Source organism: Aquarana catesbeiana, linkage group LG05 (assembly GCF_042186555.1).
Source record: "Aquarana catesbeiana isolate 2022-GZ linkage group LG05, ASM4218655v1, whole genome shotgun sequence".
NCBI classification, from domain to species: domain Eukaryota; kingdom Metazoa; phylum Chordata; class Amphibia; order Anura; family Ranidae; genus Aquarana; species Aquarana catesbeiana.
Genome location: NC_133328.1, coordinates 300,081,529 through 300,098,343, shown reverse-complemented (window position 1 = coordinate 300,098,343; position 16,815 = coordinate 300,081,529). Strand labels below are relative to the sequence as shown.

The 16,815-nt window shown below is 41.1% G+C and overlaps 1 protein-coding gene across 11 annotated transcripts in view; it reads right to left on the bottom strand.

Moving 5' to 3' along the window:
* LOC141144787 (poly(rC)-binding protein 3-like) overlaps positions 1-16,815 on the bottom strand; it is a 1,428,155-nt gene that overhangs the window by 961,086 nt on the left and 450,254 nt on the right. The gene's annotated exons all lie outside the window — the stretch shown is intronic.

Sequence of the window (16,815 nt, the reverse complement as noted above, 5' to 3'; positions counted from 1 at the left end):
ATGGTCAGTTTCGCGAGATTACTATACCCACTACAAACTATTCCATTACTACTTCTACACAAAGATGTATCCTTGCTTAACTCCTCCTTATCCAAATTCCTATGGCGAAACAAAAGACCACGCATTGCTCTAAAAAAACTGTATCTTCCCAGGCGCGAAGGGGGCATCAGTTTACCGCACATTAGAATGTACAATATAGCATGTTTACTTAGAACCAGCATTGATTGGATAACTCAATCCTCCCGCTATTCAAACTTCTCCCTGGAATCGGACATGGCCCATCCCTACTCGCTAGCAGGTCTCCTCCACTGCAGATGGAAGTCAGTCCCCCCCCCTCACCAACATAATCTACTGTTGAGAGATACAGCGGTGGCTTGGAGAGAAGCTAGAAAAATACTAAAGATATCCCCCTTCATGTCATCTCATCTCCCGATCCAAGGAAACCCGGCCTTCCCACAGGGTCTAGACCACAAACCTTTCAAAATATGGGAACGGAAAGGCCTAACAAAATTCTCCTCCCTTTGCAACATTCAGACGGGTCGACCACTGCCTTTTACCAACATTGCCGAATCCTTCGCTCTTCCCGTCTCACACTCTTTCCACTATGGGCAATGCATCAGCTTCCTAAAGGAGACATGTATACAAGCAGAGAAAAGGTTTCCATCAAACATCATAGACCAAATGATTTCAAACAACTCCTACAAAACCTCGGACATTTACAAACCCCTTCTACTCAAATCAGCTCCACCCCTCTCAACATCATCAATCAAAAACTGGTCTAAAGATTTCCCAGACTCCAACCTAGTGGAAAAAATCGTGCAAGGTCTCAACTCCGTACAACAGCTTACACCCAATGAAGTTTGGAGAGAAACGCAATTAAAAATATCCCACAGAGCTTATATGCCCTTTTCTTCGTCAAAGACGGACGCTAGCAAAGCCTTCTGCCCACTATGCCACCTCCGGAAACCTACCCTAGCCCACCGCTTCTGGAGCTGCTCATACATTTCAACTTTTTGGGACCAAGTTCTTGCCTACATATTCGAAGTGACCCTATTAAAACTACCCAAAGACCCGCTACTCCTCATATTCGGCTATTGGGACCCTCTACTCCTACCCTGGTCCAAACTCGCCAACAGCGACACAAGCCCCTCAGGAAATTTAAAAGTCAACACCCCACACAAAGGGTGGATCCTAACCTGTCTGCTAATCGCAAGAAGGACTATCTTAAAACATTGGATATCTCCACCCCACCCCAACATTGCACAAGTCAAAAGAGAGCTTCTACACCTACTCATCAAAGACCGCATAAACACGGACTTCAAACAGACAACCTCCTCAGACCGATTCCATTTCAAATGGCACACCTTTATGCTCTCATCTCTTTCTCAAGAAGAAATAGCAAATATGAACAAATCCACCTTCTCCTACCACGACTCATACCAACAGTTACGAAACAAAATATAAATCCTTCCATGAGAGGTGTCACCCTGAACCATCCTCAACTATCCGGATCACCACGTGAGCTACTCAATCCACAAATCCAAGATCCTCAGCAATCCAGCATGAAATCTAAAGTCTACCAGCTATCCTATCCTACCCACAAACTGTTCGCAATATGGCACATTGTCTAAGATCAACCGGACAATAAACCCTCATAAACTGCCACTCCATCTTCCATCTCATGCCCCTCCCCCCCCACCCCCCCCCCTCTCTGGTTATGAGTTCCTATCAAATCTACAGGTATTTGACTGATATTAAATAAGTTAATACTAGCTTAAATAAGTTAATACTCGCAGAAATAGTAATAATTGGTTCCATCCAGGCATCCACCACACTACTCTATGATCACTAGGTTTGGGATCTGTATAATTCTGTATAATTGTGTACCGAACTCTATCCCATATCTGTGAATGTACAAGTATTTCAAACTATCTGTATATATCACAATACCTATATACATCAAAATATCTGTATTCATCACTGTATTTTATACCTTCTGTTATATGTTTGAAAAGCGAAATAAAAATTTTTTGAAAAAAAAAAAAAAAAATAAAAGCAGCACGAATTTTTATTATTATGACACAAAAAAGCACAAATATAAAAACAAGCTGTTATAACTTAAAAACCATAACAGCACAAATAAACATTTTAGCAGCACAAACCAGCACAAATGAGGCACTAACCAACGAGACCAGTTTTGTGTCATTTGGGTGTTGTAGGGGGGCTGACTGACTTTTGGTGACCTTTAATAAATCATTAATAACACGAAAACGATAAAAGATAGAACGGAAATTTTAGCAGCACAAAAGAGCACAAACATAGCACTAACCAACGAAACCAGTTTTGTGTCATTTGGGTGTTGTAGGGGGGGCTGAGTGACCTTCGGTGACCTTTAATAAATCATTAATAACGCAAAAACGATAAAAGGTAGGACAGAAATTTTAGCAGCACAAAACAGCACAAATGTAGCACTAAAGAAACACACTTGAGTTTTTATTTGTGCTGATTGTAGGGTGGGCAAAGTGAGTGGGGTTTGAAAAAAAAAAAAACTGTTATAACTTAAAAACCATAACAGCACAAATAAAAATTTTAGCAGCACAAACCAGCACAAACGTAGCACTAACCAACGAGACCAGTTTCGTGTCATTTGGGCGTTGTAGGGGGGCTGACTGACCTTTGGTGACCGTGAATAAATCATTAATAACACGAAAATGATAAAAGATAGAACGGAAATTTTAGCAGCACAAAACAGCACAAACGTAGCACTAACCAACGAGACCAGTTTTGTGTCATTTGGGCATTATAGGGGGGCTGAGTGACCTTTGGTGACCTTTAATAAATCATTAATAACGCAAAAACGATAATAGATAGAACGGAAATGTTAGCAGCACAAAACAGCACAAACGTAGCACTAACCAACGAGACCAGTTTTGTGTCATTTGGGCATTGTAGGGGGGCTGACTGACCTTTGGTGACCTTTAATAAATCATTAATAACGCAAAAATGATAAAGGATAGAACAGAATTTTTAGCAGCACAAAACAGCACAAACGTAGCACTAACCAACGAGACCAGTTTTGTGTCATTTGGGTGTTGTAGGGGGGCTGACTGACTATTGGTGACCTTTAATAAATCATTAATAACGCAAAAACGATAACAGGTAGAACGGAAATTTTAGCAGCACAAAACAGCACAAATGTAGCACTAAAGAAACACACTTGAGTTTTTATTTGTGCTGATTGTAGGGTGGGCAAAGTGAGTGGGGTTTGAAAAAAAAAATAAACTGTTATAACTTAAAAACCATAACAGCACAAATAAAAATTTTAGCAGCACAAACCAGCACAAACGTAGCACTAACCAACGAGACCAATTTCGTGTCATTTGGGCGTTGTAGGGGGGCTGACTGACCTTTGGTGACCTTTAATAAATCATTAATAACGCAAAAACGATAAAAGATAGAACGGAAATGTTAGCAGCACAAAACAGCACAAACATAGCACTAACCAACGAGACCAGTTTTGCGTCATTTGGGCATTGTAGGGGGGCTGACTGACCTTTGGTGACCTTTAATAAATCATTAATAACGCAAAAACGATAAAAGTTAGAACGGAATTTTTAGCAGCACAAAACAGCACAAACGTAGCACTAACCAACGAGACCAGTTTCGTGTCATTTGGGCGTTGTAGGGGGGCTGACTGACCTTTGGTGACCTTTAATAAATCATTAATAACGCAAAAACGATAAAAGATAGAACGGAATTTTTAGCAGCACAAAACAGCACAAACGAAGCACTAACCAACGAGACCAGTTTTGTGTCATTTGGGTGTTGTAGGGGGGCTAGGTGATGTCACAGTCTGGAAAAAACAATTGCTAATATCTTAAAAATAAAAGCAGCACAAATGTAAATTTTTACGGCACAAAACAGCACAAACGTAGCACTAAAGAAACACACTTGAGTTTTTATTTGTGCTGATTGTAGGGGGGCCAGCTTCGCTGAGCTACAGCATTGAGTCTGACTAGCACAGATCATAGTGGGGTTCTCATTCACCCTGTGCCCCTATAGAATGCATTAAGATAAAAAAAAACTTCTGACTGTACAAGCCCCTTAAGTATCTGAACTCCCAGTGCTGGCAGCTTGTTCTTTTGTTACTTAACCTAAGCACAGTGTTTTTCATTTTTCTTGCACTTAATGAGTATGTGCATTATGGCCAACTAGTGCAATAGGAGACACTGAAACTGTGTTTAACATATTATTAAGGATTTACACAAGAAAGGATTAAACTACACACAAAGATTTAATGCAAGTAGGCTTCTACAACACAGTACAGTAGAACATTGACTGGCTGATTGTCCAGAGTTATACTGATGGTATATGTGGCCAAAGCAAGGCACACTAAGGTTGGTATGTGAGCAAGAAAATCTGGATAAGAAGAAAGAAGCACTCTTTTCAGACCTGATGTTTTGGCCATTTTACAACATAGGCAGTTATGTTGCAACAAAACATTATCAGCAATTATTCTTCTATCCTTGCTGTTAAGACTTCCTCCCACACTAAGTATATAGTGGTGGTGTTGAATTATGCAAATATGAATGAAAACAAAAGTATTCAGTGCTCTGTTTTGTTTTTTGTGATACATTCCAGAAGTATAAGGGTCCCTTAAAATTATCTGGAATTTGAGCACAGCTGGGATAGTAATAAAATACAAACATTTATGCGTTGATATTGGCAGCACCTACAATTTCCTTTTGCTAGTTCTTTCTTTTTCTAGTTTTTTTCATATATATCTCTCAGCATGCTTCAGAGACTTTTCATAACATATCATATTCATGTTTTATGCACATATTTATGCATTATGTACATCTGATAAGCCAGGGTGATAATATAGCTATTTTATTTTAGCCATGCTGGGAAAAATGTAATGTGGTGTGAATGTTAATCTAAAATCTAAATTACTTACTTTCAAAAAGTAAGTATAAATCTCAACCTTATGATGTGTATGTTCTGTTATTATTTCTACCACTGACAGCTAAAATATTTCTTAGCAGTAACTAGGCTCCTGGTAGTACAGTAGTAGATCAGTTAAATTAAATAACATGCAAGCAACATGCTTTTTCCTAAAACACAGTGCTCTCTTCTCTTAAAATGTTGGTCTTGTACTAAATAGCATGTAATAAGTCTATTGCTTAACAGAATCTGCTCCTTAGACTCTATTATCTATCTTACAAGCTCTAAAATGCTGGCAGCTGTATCTGTTCTGGTTGGTATTAAGCCCAGGTCCTATAAAAGTTGTCAGATGATGATTCAAAAATATAGACACCTAAAATAAATTGCAATGTAAGCTCTGTAAATTGAACTAATAGGCTGGCAAAATTATGAATAATAGTATGATATGGAAATGTTAAATGTAAGCTAGCGTGTGTATCATTTTGACTTCTGACTACATTTATGAACAGATCAGATTTCTAGAGCAAAATTCAGAAAATGGAAGGTTAATTTATTCTAAGAACAGTGACTTGCAAAATACAAGATTACAATGCCTGCATTACATGGTCGTATAAACAAAAATAGCACTTACAGTGAAAAGGAACTATAGTGTACCCAAAACATTGTGCTAATAAGGAATATGCCATCAGAATAGATTTTATTTTAAATGGTGTACATGTTTAATTAAAATTTAATTGAGTGCTCAACATTTTATGTTTTTCTTTCTGAGATTTATGTTTTTAATAATTTAGGTTGATATCACTGTTGCTAATCATGACTTTGTGAGACACAGGTATGTTGAACCTTGCTTCTAGTTTTCTAGTTCTGCCCCACGCCTTTGACCTCCTAGAATGGGATTTTACTCCAAAACAGTGTCTCTTTACAATTCCAACAGTGGTATCTTTGATGTAGCATGGTCAATATTTAGATTTTTAAAGGGTTAATTTAAGAGTTGGCTTTACAGGTAGGGTAGTGTGAGGCTTATGCCCCGTACACACGGTCGGATTTTCCGATGGACAATGTCCGATCGGAGCGTGTTGTCGGAAATTCCGACCATGTGTCGGCGCCATCGGACATTTTCCATCGGATTTTCCGACACACAAAGTTGGACAGCAGGAGATAAAATTTTCCGACAACAAAATCCGATCGCGTCAATTCCGATCGTGTGTGGCCTGTTCCGACGCACAAAGTGCCACGCATGCTCAGAAGAAATTCCGACACGGGACAGCTCGTTCTGGTAAACTTAGCGTTCGCAATGGATACAGCACTTTCGTCACGCTGCAATGTAAAAAATGTATATATAAAAGGCGCAGCGCTGGATAAAAATAAACAGTGAAAATTATTTTGTTATGTGCAAATGAAGACTGTGCACATTAATCACTAAATAATGTCTGTGAATATTTCTAATCAAAGTATAAATAAACGTCCATAAAAACATGTGAAAAAAGCCGCTACAGATGTCTGGCTTCCACCGCTGTAAAACCCGTCACCAGAAGGATAAAAGGCTTACCGGACAGCCTTTAAAAAAAGGCATGAATCAATCTCCACCTCGGATACTATACCTTCTATGGATGGATCCTGCTGTGAAGTGCTGGATGGTTGATCTCAGATCCGTCAGCCATGGAGGAGGGCCGATCCCAGCGGTGATGGATATCCAGAAAGGAAGAAAAAGATGCTCCGATACTGTAGTAAAACTATTGGTTCCTTTATTAAAATGCCATACAGGCGTTCAACAGTACAAAAAAATCCTTGCAAGGAAGTAGTAAAACAACTCCGATAGAAAACGAAAGTTCGCGCATGCGTGTCTACCCTACGGCCGTTTCGTCAGAAATGACATCATCAGGGGCACGCCCACACGTCCGCGCATGCGCTTTAAGTACCTGAGCGGCGAGGCGAAGACACCCAGCCATTGGTTGCTTAATTACCGGAGTTTAGAAACAGCTGAAGCGTCAACACAAGTGATATTACATATATATAAGCATAAATCTTATCCAATGCCATCTTGTGGACAATTAGGTTATTGCCTCAAGCTTGAATTAAATCTGGTATTTTAAACAACTCCGATAGAAAACGAAAGTTCACGCATGCGCAGTCCGTGCGTGCGTGTCTACCCTACGGCCGTTTCGTCAGAAATGACATCATCAGGGGCACGCCCACACGTCCGCGCATGCGCTTTAAGTACCTGAGCGGCGAGGCGAAGACACCCAGCCATTGGTTGCTTAATTACCGGAGTTTAGAAACAGCTGAAGCGTCAACACAAGTGATATTACTTATATATAAGCATAAATCTTATCCAATGCCATCTTGTGGACAATTAGGTTATTGCCTCAAGCTTGAATTAAATCTGGTATTTTAAACCTATTAAAATAGAGAAAAATGGCTGAAGGACAATTCGCATCCCCCTTCAAGTTAGAAACATTTCTTATTAACCAAATTTCAAAAAGAGGAAAAAATAATTCCTCTCTATGAATTAAATTAAGATTTAAAATAAAAATTCCAATATTACAGAAACGTAATATAACAAAGTAAGAGTTTACATATATTATGCAAAACATTTTACTGGGAGCTGGAACATCATAGAAAAATAAAGAAATCATCTAAATATATGATATAGCCCCTAAATAGGGGAAACTTATTTTAATTAAGGGTTTACTAAAAAACCTAATGGCCAAGTAGCAAAAGACGAGGTCATTCTCTATATAGAAAAATTCTAGACAGAGGATAATATTGACCAATGTGGAGGGAACATTGACCAATATTGACCAATTGGATGTGGAGGGGACATCGAAAAAAAGAGGGGGGAGGGGAGGGGGAGTCAAAATTTTTTTTTTTTATCAACTATTATTAATAAAGCAATTGATGTTCCACTCCACATTCAAACCTGTAGGAACATGACAGCCCAATTGGTATATCCAGTTAGTCTCACTTCTGGATATACTACGTTTACCGTTGCTCCCTCGCCAGTGAGGTATGTATTTTTCGAGGTCTAGAAACGTAGTCCCTGTGGGATCCCTTCCATGTTTGAGGTCATAATGTTTTGAGACATTATGTTTATCAAAACCCCTTCTGATATTGGCAACATGCTCCCCAAGTCTCACCTGTAGCTTTCTAGTAGTGCGTCCTACATATTCCAACCCACAAGGGCATCTCAAAAGGTACACTACGCACTTTGTAGAACAGGTAATAAAAGATTTGATTGGATATGTAGTACCCGTTCCTGTAGATGTAAATTCAGTTAACCTTCTCCCCTTAAAAGCATTGATGCTACAGATTTGACACTTTTTGCAGGGATAAAAGCCCTTTAAATCACCAAAAAAGGAAGGTCTTACTGGTGGATCTGGAACATTAGGTGCTATGAAGTGCCTAAGATTAGAGGCACCCCTAAAGAGCACACAGGGTTTTTCTGTCAACAGCGGCCCTAAAATCCTGTCGTTCTTGATGACAGGCCAATGTCTTTTTATTATGCGTTTTATAGCCCAGTGCTGGCTGGAATAGGTGGTTAAAAACGCTAAACCAAAGTCATCCCTTTGCTCCATTTGTGGTGGTTTATCAATCAGAAGGGTTTGACGATCCTTATTCCCCACTTCCGCTATTAATGTATCAAGAGCTTGGCCATCATAGCCCTTATTTAAGAATCTAGCTCTAAGCACCTGTGCCTCCTCTTTGAAATCTTCCAGCTTGGAGCAATTTCTCCTAAGCCGTAAAAATTGTCCTTTTGGAACTGCCGACAGCCAGGAACGGTGATGACAAGAATCAAGTGGAATATATCCGTTCCTGTCTGTCATTTTGAAATATGTGGATGTAGTGACCACCCCATTGTCTATAGCTATTTTTAAATCCAAAAAATGGATTTGGGTGGAGTTAACCTCATGAGAGAGGACAATGCCTCTGTCATTGTTGTTCAAAAAAGACAAAAAGGTTGTGACAGATTCGATGTCACCATCCCATATGAAAAGGACATCGTCGATGAATCTTTTCCAAAAAATAAGCTCGTCGCGCCTATTGTATAATACCACATCCTTCTCCCACTTAGCCATGAACAAGTTGGCCATACTGGGAGCAAATTTTGCTCCCATGGCTACTCCCTTCCTCTGCAGAAAATAGGTTCCATTGTGCCAGAAGTAGTTATGTTTCATCGAAAAATCCAACAGCTCGATCACGAATTTCTTTTGCGTGACCGAGATGTTGGAGTCTCGATATAAAAAGAATTGGACCGCTTCATGACCCAACTGGTGAGAGATGGCCGTATAAAGCGAAGCTACGTCCGCAGTTACCAGTAGGTAAGTTGGTTTCCACTCTATCTCCCCAAGCAAGTTGATAACATGCTTTGTGTCTTTTAAAAAGGAAGGAGTTCCCATCACCAGTGGTTGTAAGTACTTGTCAATGTACTTCCCAACTCTGGAAGTAACAGAGTCAATTCCACTGATGATGGGTCTTCCTGGTGGATTGGTCAAGGTTTTATGTATCTTCGGTAATATGTATATAACCGGCAACCTGGGTGCCAGGGGTACCAGAAATTCTTTTTCTTTCCTATTAAGGATACCCATATCGTAACCCTTCTGAACAAGTGTTTTTAAATTCCGTTTAAACACAGATGTAGGATCTGCCGACAGGGGGGAATAAGTGTCGGAGTCAGCAAGAATCCTGGACAACTCATTGGAATAAGCCTCCTTATCTAAGACAACAATGGCTCCCCCCTTATCAGCGGGTCGGACCACTATATCTTTTCTTTTACAAAGTGATTCCATTCCCACATCAATATCCTGCTTAGATCGAACCTTTCTTGTATTTAAATTATCCAGATCTTTAATGACCAAATCCCGAAAAATGTTAACATTAGGGGCCAGATTCCCCGGTGGATTGAAAAGCGAAGCATTGGCCAAGTTGGAATGAACAATGGTAGAGGTTTCCCTCATTTCTTGTCTGGTGGGATTACTCATGATATACCTTTTGATATTTAATTTTCGCGTAAATTTATGTATATCTATGAAAGTTTGGAACTTATTAAGGTTCCGTGCGGGAGCATATTTTAATCCCTTGCTCAAAGTCAAGAGTTCATCCTTAGATAATTCCTTATTGCTGAGGTTGATAATACCGCTAGTATCTAGGTTCTTCTTCTTTTTGGAGTAAAGTTTCCTCCCCCCTCTGCTCCCCCTCTTCCGTCCCCATTTCTTTTTCGGGCTCCTCTGTTGGCCCTTTGAAAATCCCGTTGACCTTGGGATGAATAAGGCCTATTTGAACTCCCCCTTGTTCTTGGGTCAAAACTTCCATTATTATTGAATAATGGGGTAAACCTATTTTCCATGACCACCCCATGTTGACTCTGCGAGTTATTATTTCTCCTGGAGTCATGTATCATTCCCTGGTTAGGGTGAGTGTATTGTTCCTCCCAGTGTCTCCAGGGTGGTGGTGATTGATGGGAGGGACGGGGAAGAGAGCCTCCACCTCCACCTCTTACTACAGAATGTCCCCGATGTTGCTGTCTACCTAATCTCCCTCTAGGGGGCTTAGGAGAGGCACGATATGCGCCATACTCACTGTTTACTACACGTTAAAAACGCTAAACCAAAGTCATCCCTTTGCTCCATTTGTGGTGGTTTATCAATCAGAAGGGTTTGACGATCCTTATTCCCCACTTTTTTTTTTTTTCGATGTCCCCTCCACATCCAATTGGTCAATATTGGTCAATGTTCCCTCCACATTGGTCAATATTATCCTCTGTCTAGAATTTTTCTATATAGAGAATGACCTCGTCTTTTGCTACTTGGCCATTAGGTTTTTTATTAAACCCTTAATTAAAATAAGTTTCCCCTATTTAGGGGCTATATCATATATTTAGATGATTTCTTTATTTTTCTATGATGTTCCAGCTCCCAGTAAAATGTTTTGCATAATATATGTAAACTCTTACTTTGTTATATTACGTTTCTGTAATATTGGAATTTTTATTTTAAATCTTAATTTAATTCATAGAGAGGAATTATTTTTTCCTCTTTTTGAAATTTGGTTAATAAGAAATGTTTCTAACTTGAAGGGGGATGCGAATTGTCCTTCAGCCATTTTTCTCTATTTTAATAGGTTTAAAATACCAGATTTAATTCAAGCTTGAGGCAATAACCTAATTGTCCACAAGATGGCATTGGATAAGATTTATGCTTATATATAAGTTATATCACTTGTGTTGACGCTTCAGCTGTTTCTAAACTCTGGTAATTAAGCAACCAATGGCTGGGTGTCTTCGCCTCGCCGCTCAGGTACTTAAAGCGCATGCGCGGACGTGTGGGTGTGCCCCTGATGATGTCATTTCTGACGAAACGGCCATAGGGTAGACACGCACGGACTGCGCATGCGCGAACTTTCGTTTTCTATCGGAGTTGTTTTACTACTTCCTTGCAAGGATTTTTTGTACTGTTGAACGCCTGTATGGCATTTTAATAAAGGAACCAATAGTTTTACTACACTATCGGAGCATCTTTTTCTTCCTTTCTGGATATCCATCACCGCTGGGATCGGCTCTCCTCCATGGCTGACGGATCTGAGATCAACCATCCAGCACTTCACAGCAGGATCCATCCATAGAAGGGATAGTATCCGAGGTGGAGATTGATTCATGCCTTTTTTTAAAGGCTGTCCGGTAAGCCTTTTATCCTTCTGGTGACGGGTTTTACAGCGGTGGAAGCCAGACATCTGTAGCGGCTTTTTTCACATGTTTTTATGGACGTTTATACTTTGATTAGAAATATTCACGGACATTATTTAGTGATTAATGTGCACAGTCTTCATTTGCACATAACAAAATAATTTTCACTGTTTATTTTTATCCAGCGCTGCGCCTTTTATATATATGTTTAGTGGTGCCCCCTATCAGGGTTATAGCGTACAGCTACAGGATACCTCTTCACAGGTTTATATTATATATTTGTACACCTTAGCACAATATATATCTTTTCACAGGCTCATATAATTTTTATTCACATTAATTTACACCTAGCGCAAATTTTTTCCTTTTAGAATAATGTAAAAAATGGTTTAATACAGCGCACTCTCTTCTTCTTTATAATGTGACAAGAATTAAGTAGTTTTGCTGCTCATATTCACACACACTTCTCACAAAGTTTTATTTGTGTTTTTTTAGTCGGATTCCCTGAATATATTGTTATTAGTTGTCACATCTGACAGTTTTATATTTTTTATGTTTTTTTTTTTTTTTTTTTATTTTAAGCCTTTTTTTTTCTTTAATGTTTGGATTTTTTCCAAGGCTGATCTTTGTTCAATGTTATTTTTATTTTTACTCCAGAATATTTTTGTGTGTGTTTTGTGTGTCAAGTTACCCCAACACCATTGATATCTTTTATTATTTAATCTCAAGGAGATTGTTTGTTGTTGGTGACCCTTGTTCATTTCACATTGTATATTTGAAATGTACCTGAATCCTCACAAACCAACTGTCCTTTTTGAAGTAAAACACATAGGAGAGTATAATTCAAAACAAAAATCCTTTATTAAGGGATCAGAACCAAACAAAGAGGAAGGCAACACTGGATCAACAGCAGAAATTAGTGAAGCCTGGGACCCCCACGGCAGACATCAATTCTTAAACATCAAAATTGGTGGCCTGAGGAGTCCATATGTAAGGGAGGGCAGTCTGGTCCGGGATTCACAGAGACTCGGATAGCAGCAGATGACATCTGTGTCCGCAGGCTGTGGTACCACAAGAGGCTGCATCTTTTGGCCGACCAGACTGGATCCAGGGCAATCACTCTCTGGTCTTCCTTTCACACTTCCTTCCGGGCTGTGGCTGTGCAGTTGGAGATGTGGCAGGAGGAGGAGTAGGACCTGGAGGAGGAGTAGGACCTGCAGGAGGAGGAGGAGGACCATCCCAAAGCTGTGTGTGAGGTGTAATTTGGCCCCTCACACCTTTCGCCAGAGCCTCAGATATGAGGGCCTCACACATGGCTTTTTGGCCCTCCTCCATCCTCTGCATTTTATATGCTATGAATGCAGCAATGTTCTCCTGCCTGGTGTGTGGTGCTCCCAGGACCTCTGTAGCCCTACAAAAAAATCTGATAGCCGCCTCCTCTAGGGCACTCCTCCTACTGCCACTTTCTTTTTCCAGGGGGGATGGAGGGACCTGCAGATCAGCCAGCCGGCTCGGCCCGGCCACCTCCTGGCTGAGACTTCCCTGTGTATGAAAAAGGGACATAGTTGCAATGTTTTGCATCATCAATCACAATCCTTAATTAGTACTCCCAACTAACATATAGTTCACATCATTGATTGGACAAGCAGAAATATTTAGAGGAATGCTATACCTGGCTCAATCTGGGCTCCTCCACATGCGGCCTGGAAGGCCCAGGTTGGGCGTCAGAAGCCTCAGCCGGGGGGGAAGGAAGCGTGGAAGGAAGACTGGAGAGGGATGGCCTGGGTTCAGTCTGGCCTGCCAGAAAGTGCAGCCTGTCGTAGTACAACATCCTGGGGACATAGATGTCACCTGCTGCTCCGGATCTCTATGAATCCAGGACTTTATTGCGCTCCCTCAGATATGTGCTCCTCAGGCCACCAATGAAAATCTTTAAAAAAGTGATGTCTGCCGTGGGGATCACCTGCTTCACAATTTCACACAATTGCTCCAGTGCTGCCTTCCTCTTTGTTTGGTTCTTGTAATGGGGGTGTTTAATCTCCCACAGACAGGGTAGCTCCCTTAGCATCTCTATGAAGACTGAAATGAAGTCCTTATCTTTCAGTACCATATCCATGTTCACTGCAAGACACAACACAAGACAAAGCCTAATGTCACACCAAACTCTCCTAATCTTGTTACAATATAGGCCTCAATCTATAGAAGCAGTATAGGCCCAAGTTTGTCTCTTACCTTCGATCTTACGATCGCCGCGTCCAATGCTCCTTCCTCCGCTCACAGATCAAACGTAATACGCACGCGTGTTACGCTTTATATACACTGTGCATGCGTGTAACTCCGCCCGCCCCTGACGTTCTTTCTAGTGTATTCCCCGCCCCTTTTCATTCGGCGCAGTGGGGGAAGAGCATGATGGCGGACATACAGCAGGTGCGGGCTAATTGTAGCAACGAGGAGGAGGAAAGGGCGGATCCAGGCACGTCCCGATCCAGAAGGAGACGTTTTAAGGCCACAAATATGTCGTTTGGGGAGATGTTGGAGATGGTCGACATCATGAGGAAGTCCGACTATGACGGAAAATATGGGCCTTACCCCAACCCGAACTTCCGAAAGGCCAAGATCATGGCAAAAGTGGTCAGGAGTCTTGAGCGGAATTTTGAGGTACGAAGGTCTAAAGATCAGCTCAGGAAGCGGTGGTCGGACCTGTAGTTGAGAGAGCCAGAGCAGTACCGAAAGATCCGGAGAGTGCTGCAAAAAAGTAAGTAGTTGTGCTGTGTTCCTATTCTTTCTGTCTTTATTACGTTCGTTCTGCTCCATATGCTTTTATTAGTTGTAACGTTTCAAAAGGTCAACTTTAATGTTCATGGGCACATTATTCGTTCGTATCAAACATTTTTCTTTCGGCCTCTAGAACACCATTGTTTAGGCCATATGCATTTGCACACATTTTTGGGGGCCTACTTGGATGCCAAATATTTGTTTGTGTAGATGGGTTTGTTACTAGAATGAAATGCAAACTAGATTGTGTGTAAGGAGAGGACACTGAGCAGCTGTTTTCACATCTGGACACTGGAGCACTAGTGTGGGACACAAGAACACCATTTTTATTAGGGGGGGCCACACAGGTGCTCCAGTGTATACTATAGGGGGGGTTACATCTGTGAAGCTTGTACCAAACAGGTAAAGTATTGCAGCTTGACAAAGGGCAATAAAAAATATATATCTTGGAACTCTGCTAAAATAGACAATTGTACCCCACTTCCAAGCAATGTTTCCTATTTCTATAGTTCTGCCATCAAATATCTGTGTGCTAAGTATACCATTTTTGTTTTACATAGGGGATAAAAGACTCAGAGGACACCCCTCATCCCAGGAGACCAGAGACCCCCCCCTCTGGAAGAAGGGGAAATACCCCCAACCCAAGAAGCTGAGCAGGAGGAAGAAGAAGACGTGGTGGAGATTGGCACCACAACAGGTGAGTGTCTGCGACCACAGACTCGGGTAAAAGAGATGGATGGTGGCAGATTTTTGAGACCTTTTTTTTTGTTCTTTATCTCTTTTTAGGTGATCGGGATCCAGAACGCTTTACATCTGAAAGTGCCCAGATACTGATCGGGGAGATCATGGGGTGTAATCTCCAATTGCAAAACATCCAGCAACAAATCAGTGATGTTATTAAAAAAAATAATAACATCATTGATGTTTTGGGGCGAATTTAAACCCCACAAAATCACCTGTTTTATCGTACCAAACTTTTTTAAATGTTTAGAAAAGCCAAATTTGGAGGATGCACACAGTGTGCCAACATGTGCTATCTGCCATCACGGGAGATCAATGGACGCGTTTTGGGGGTGCAACCCCTTCCTCAATTATAAAGTAGCGTTGAGGAAGGGCTTGCTCCCCCCAAACACGTCCCTTGATCCCCCCTGATGGCAGATAGCACATGTTGACATTCGTAAATTGGTGTGCATCTTCCAAATTTGGCTTTTCCAGGGGTGATTTCCCCCCATCTGAACGCTATATCAAACCCAGTTCCTAAATACTGATGTCTGATATAGCCTTCAGGTTTTACCTAATGTGAACTTTGTAAGTTCAAGTTTTTTGGCTTTCTTGTTGGTTTTACACAGGCCTGTTTTATCTGAAATGGATATTTTGATTTTTCATAATGCTACTGCAAACATTGTTATACAACAAACATGTTGGTTTGTTTTAAAAACCTTTGGGAAATGCACATGTGATTGTGCAGGTATAAAAAAGTGCCTTACTCAAGAATGTGTGGATTATTGTCTCAACACTACAACACTTTTGGGGTGATGTAATTGTTATTTTATGCAAAAATGGGGGTTATTTCCTAAGGGCAAATCCTCTTTGCACTACAAATGCAGGTTCAGTGCAGTTGCAAGTGCACTTGTAGTGAAATGTGTTTTTGCATTTAGGAAGTACCAGCCAACACTGTTTTTTATAAGGTTACCCAATCACGACATTTTCTGCACTCAACACATTTCTGTCAGGGTCAGCTAAAACAAACACAAGCAGTAAATGTCCACCAAGAATTTCTTTTGGTTGTTTTTTATTTGAAAAAGGTGTCACAGATTGTCTGGCATATTGATAGCCCCCCTACCCGCAAAGAACTCCAGGTAGCGTAACCGGACATCACGGGCATTCAGGGAGGGCAAGCCAGGACGACCACTTTCAAGCGCCCTCAGTGTTGATGGATTAGGGATTCCGGCCTCAGGCCCAACTGAGCCAGCATAGTTGGCTGAATGTTTTCTTAAAAAATTATGGAGGCAAGCAGGCAAGTATTATATGGTTCAGTTTATACTCCGCCATATGGATGGGTGTCATAAATAATCGGAACCGGCTGGCCAGGATTCCAAATGTGTTCTCCACCACTCTTCGGGCTCTGGCCAGCCGGTAATTAAAAACCCTCTGTTCCGGGGTGAGGATCTTCATCGGGAATGGCCGCATCAGGTGGTCCCCCAGCGCAAATGCTTCATCAGCAACGAACACAAATGGGAGACTTTCAACATTGTCCTCTGGAGGTGGCAAGTCCAAGCTGCCATTCTGGAGACGCCTGTAGAACTCCATCTGGGCGATCACTCCACCATCGGACATCCGGCCATTCTTCCCCACGTCCACATACAAGAACTCGTAATTAGCCGACACCACCGCCAACATCACTATACTATTAAACC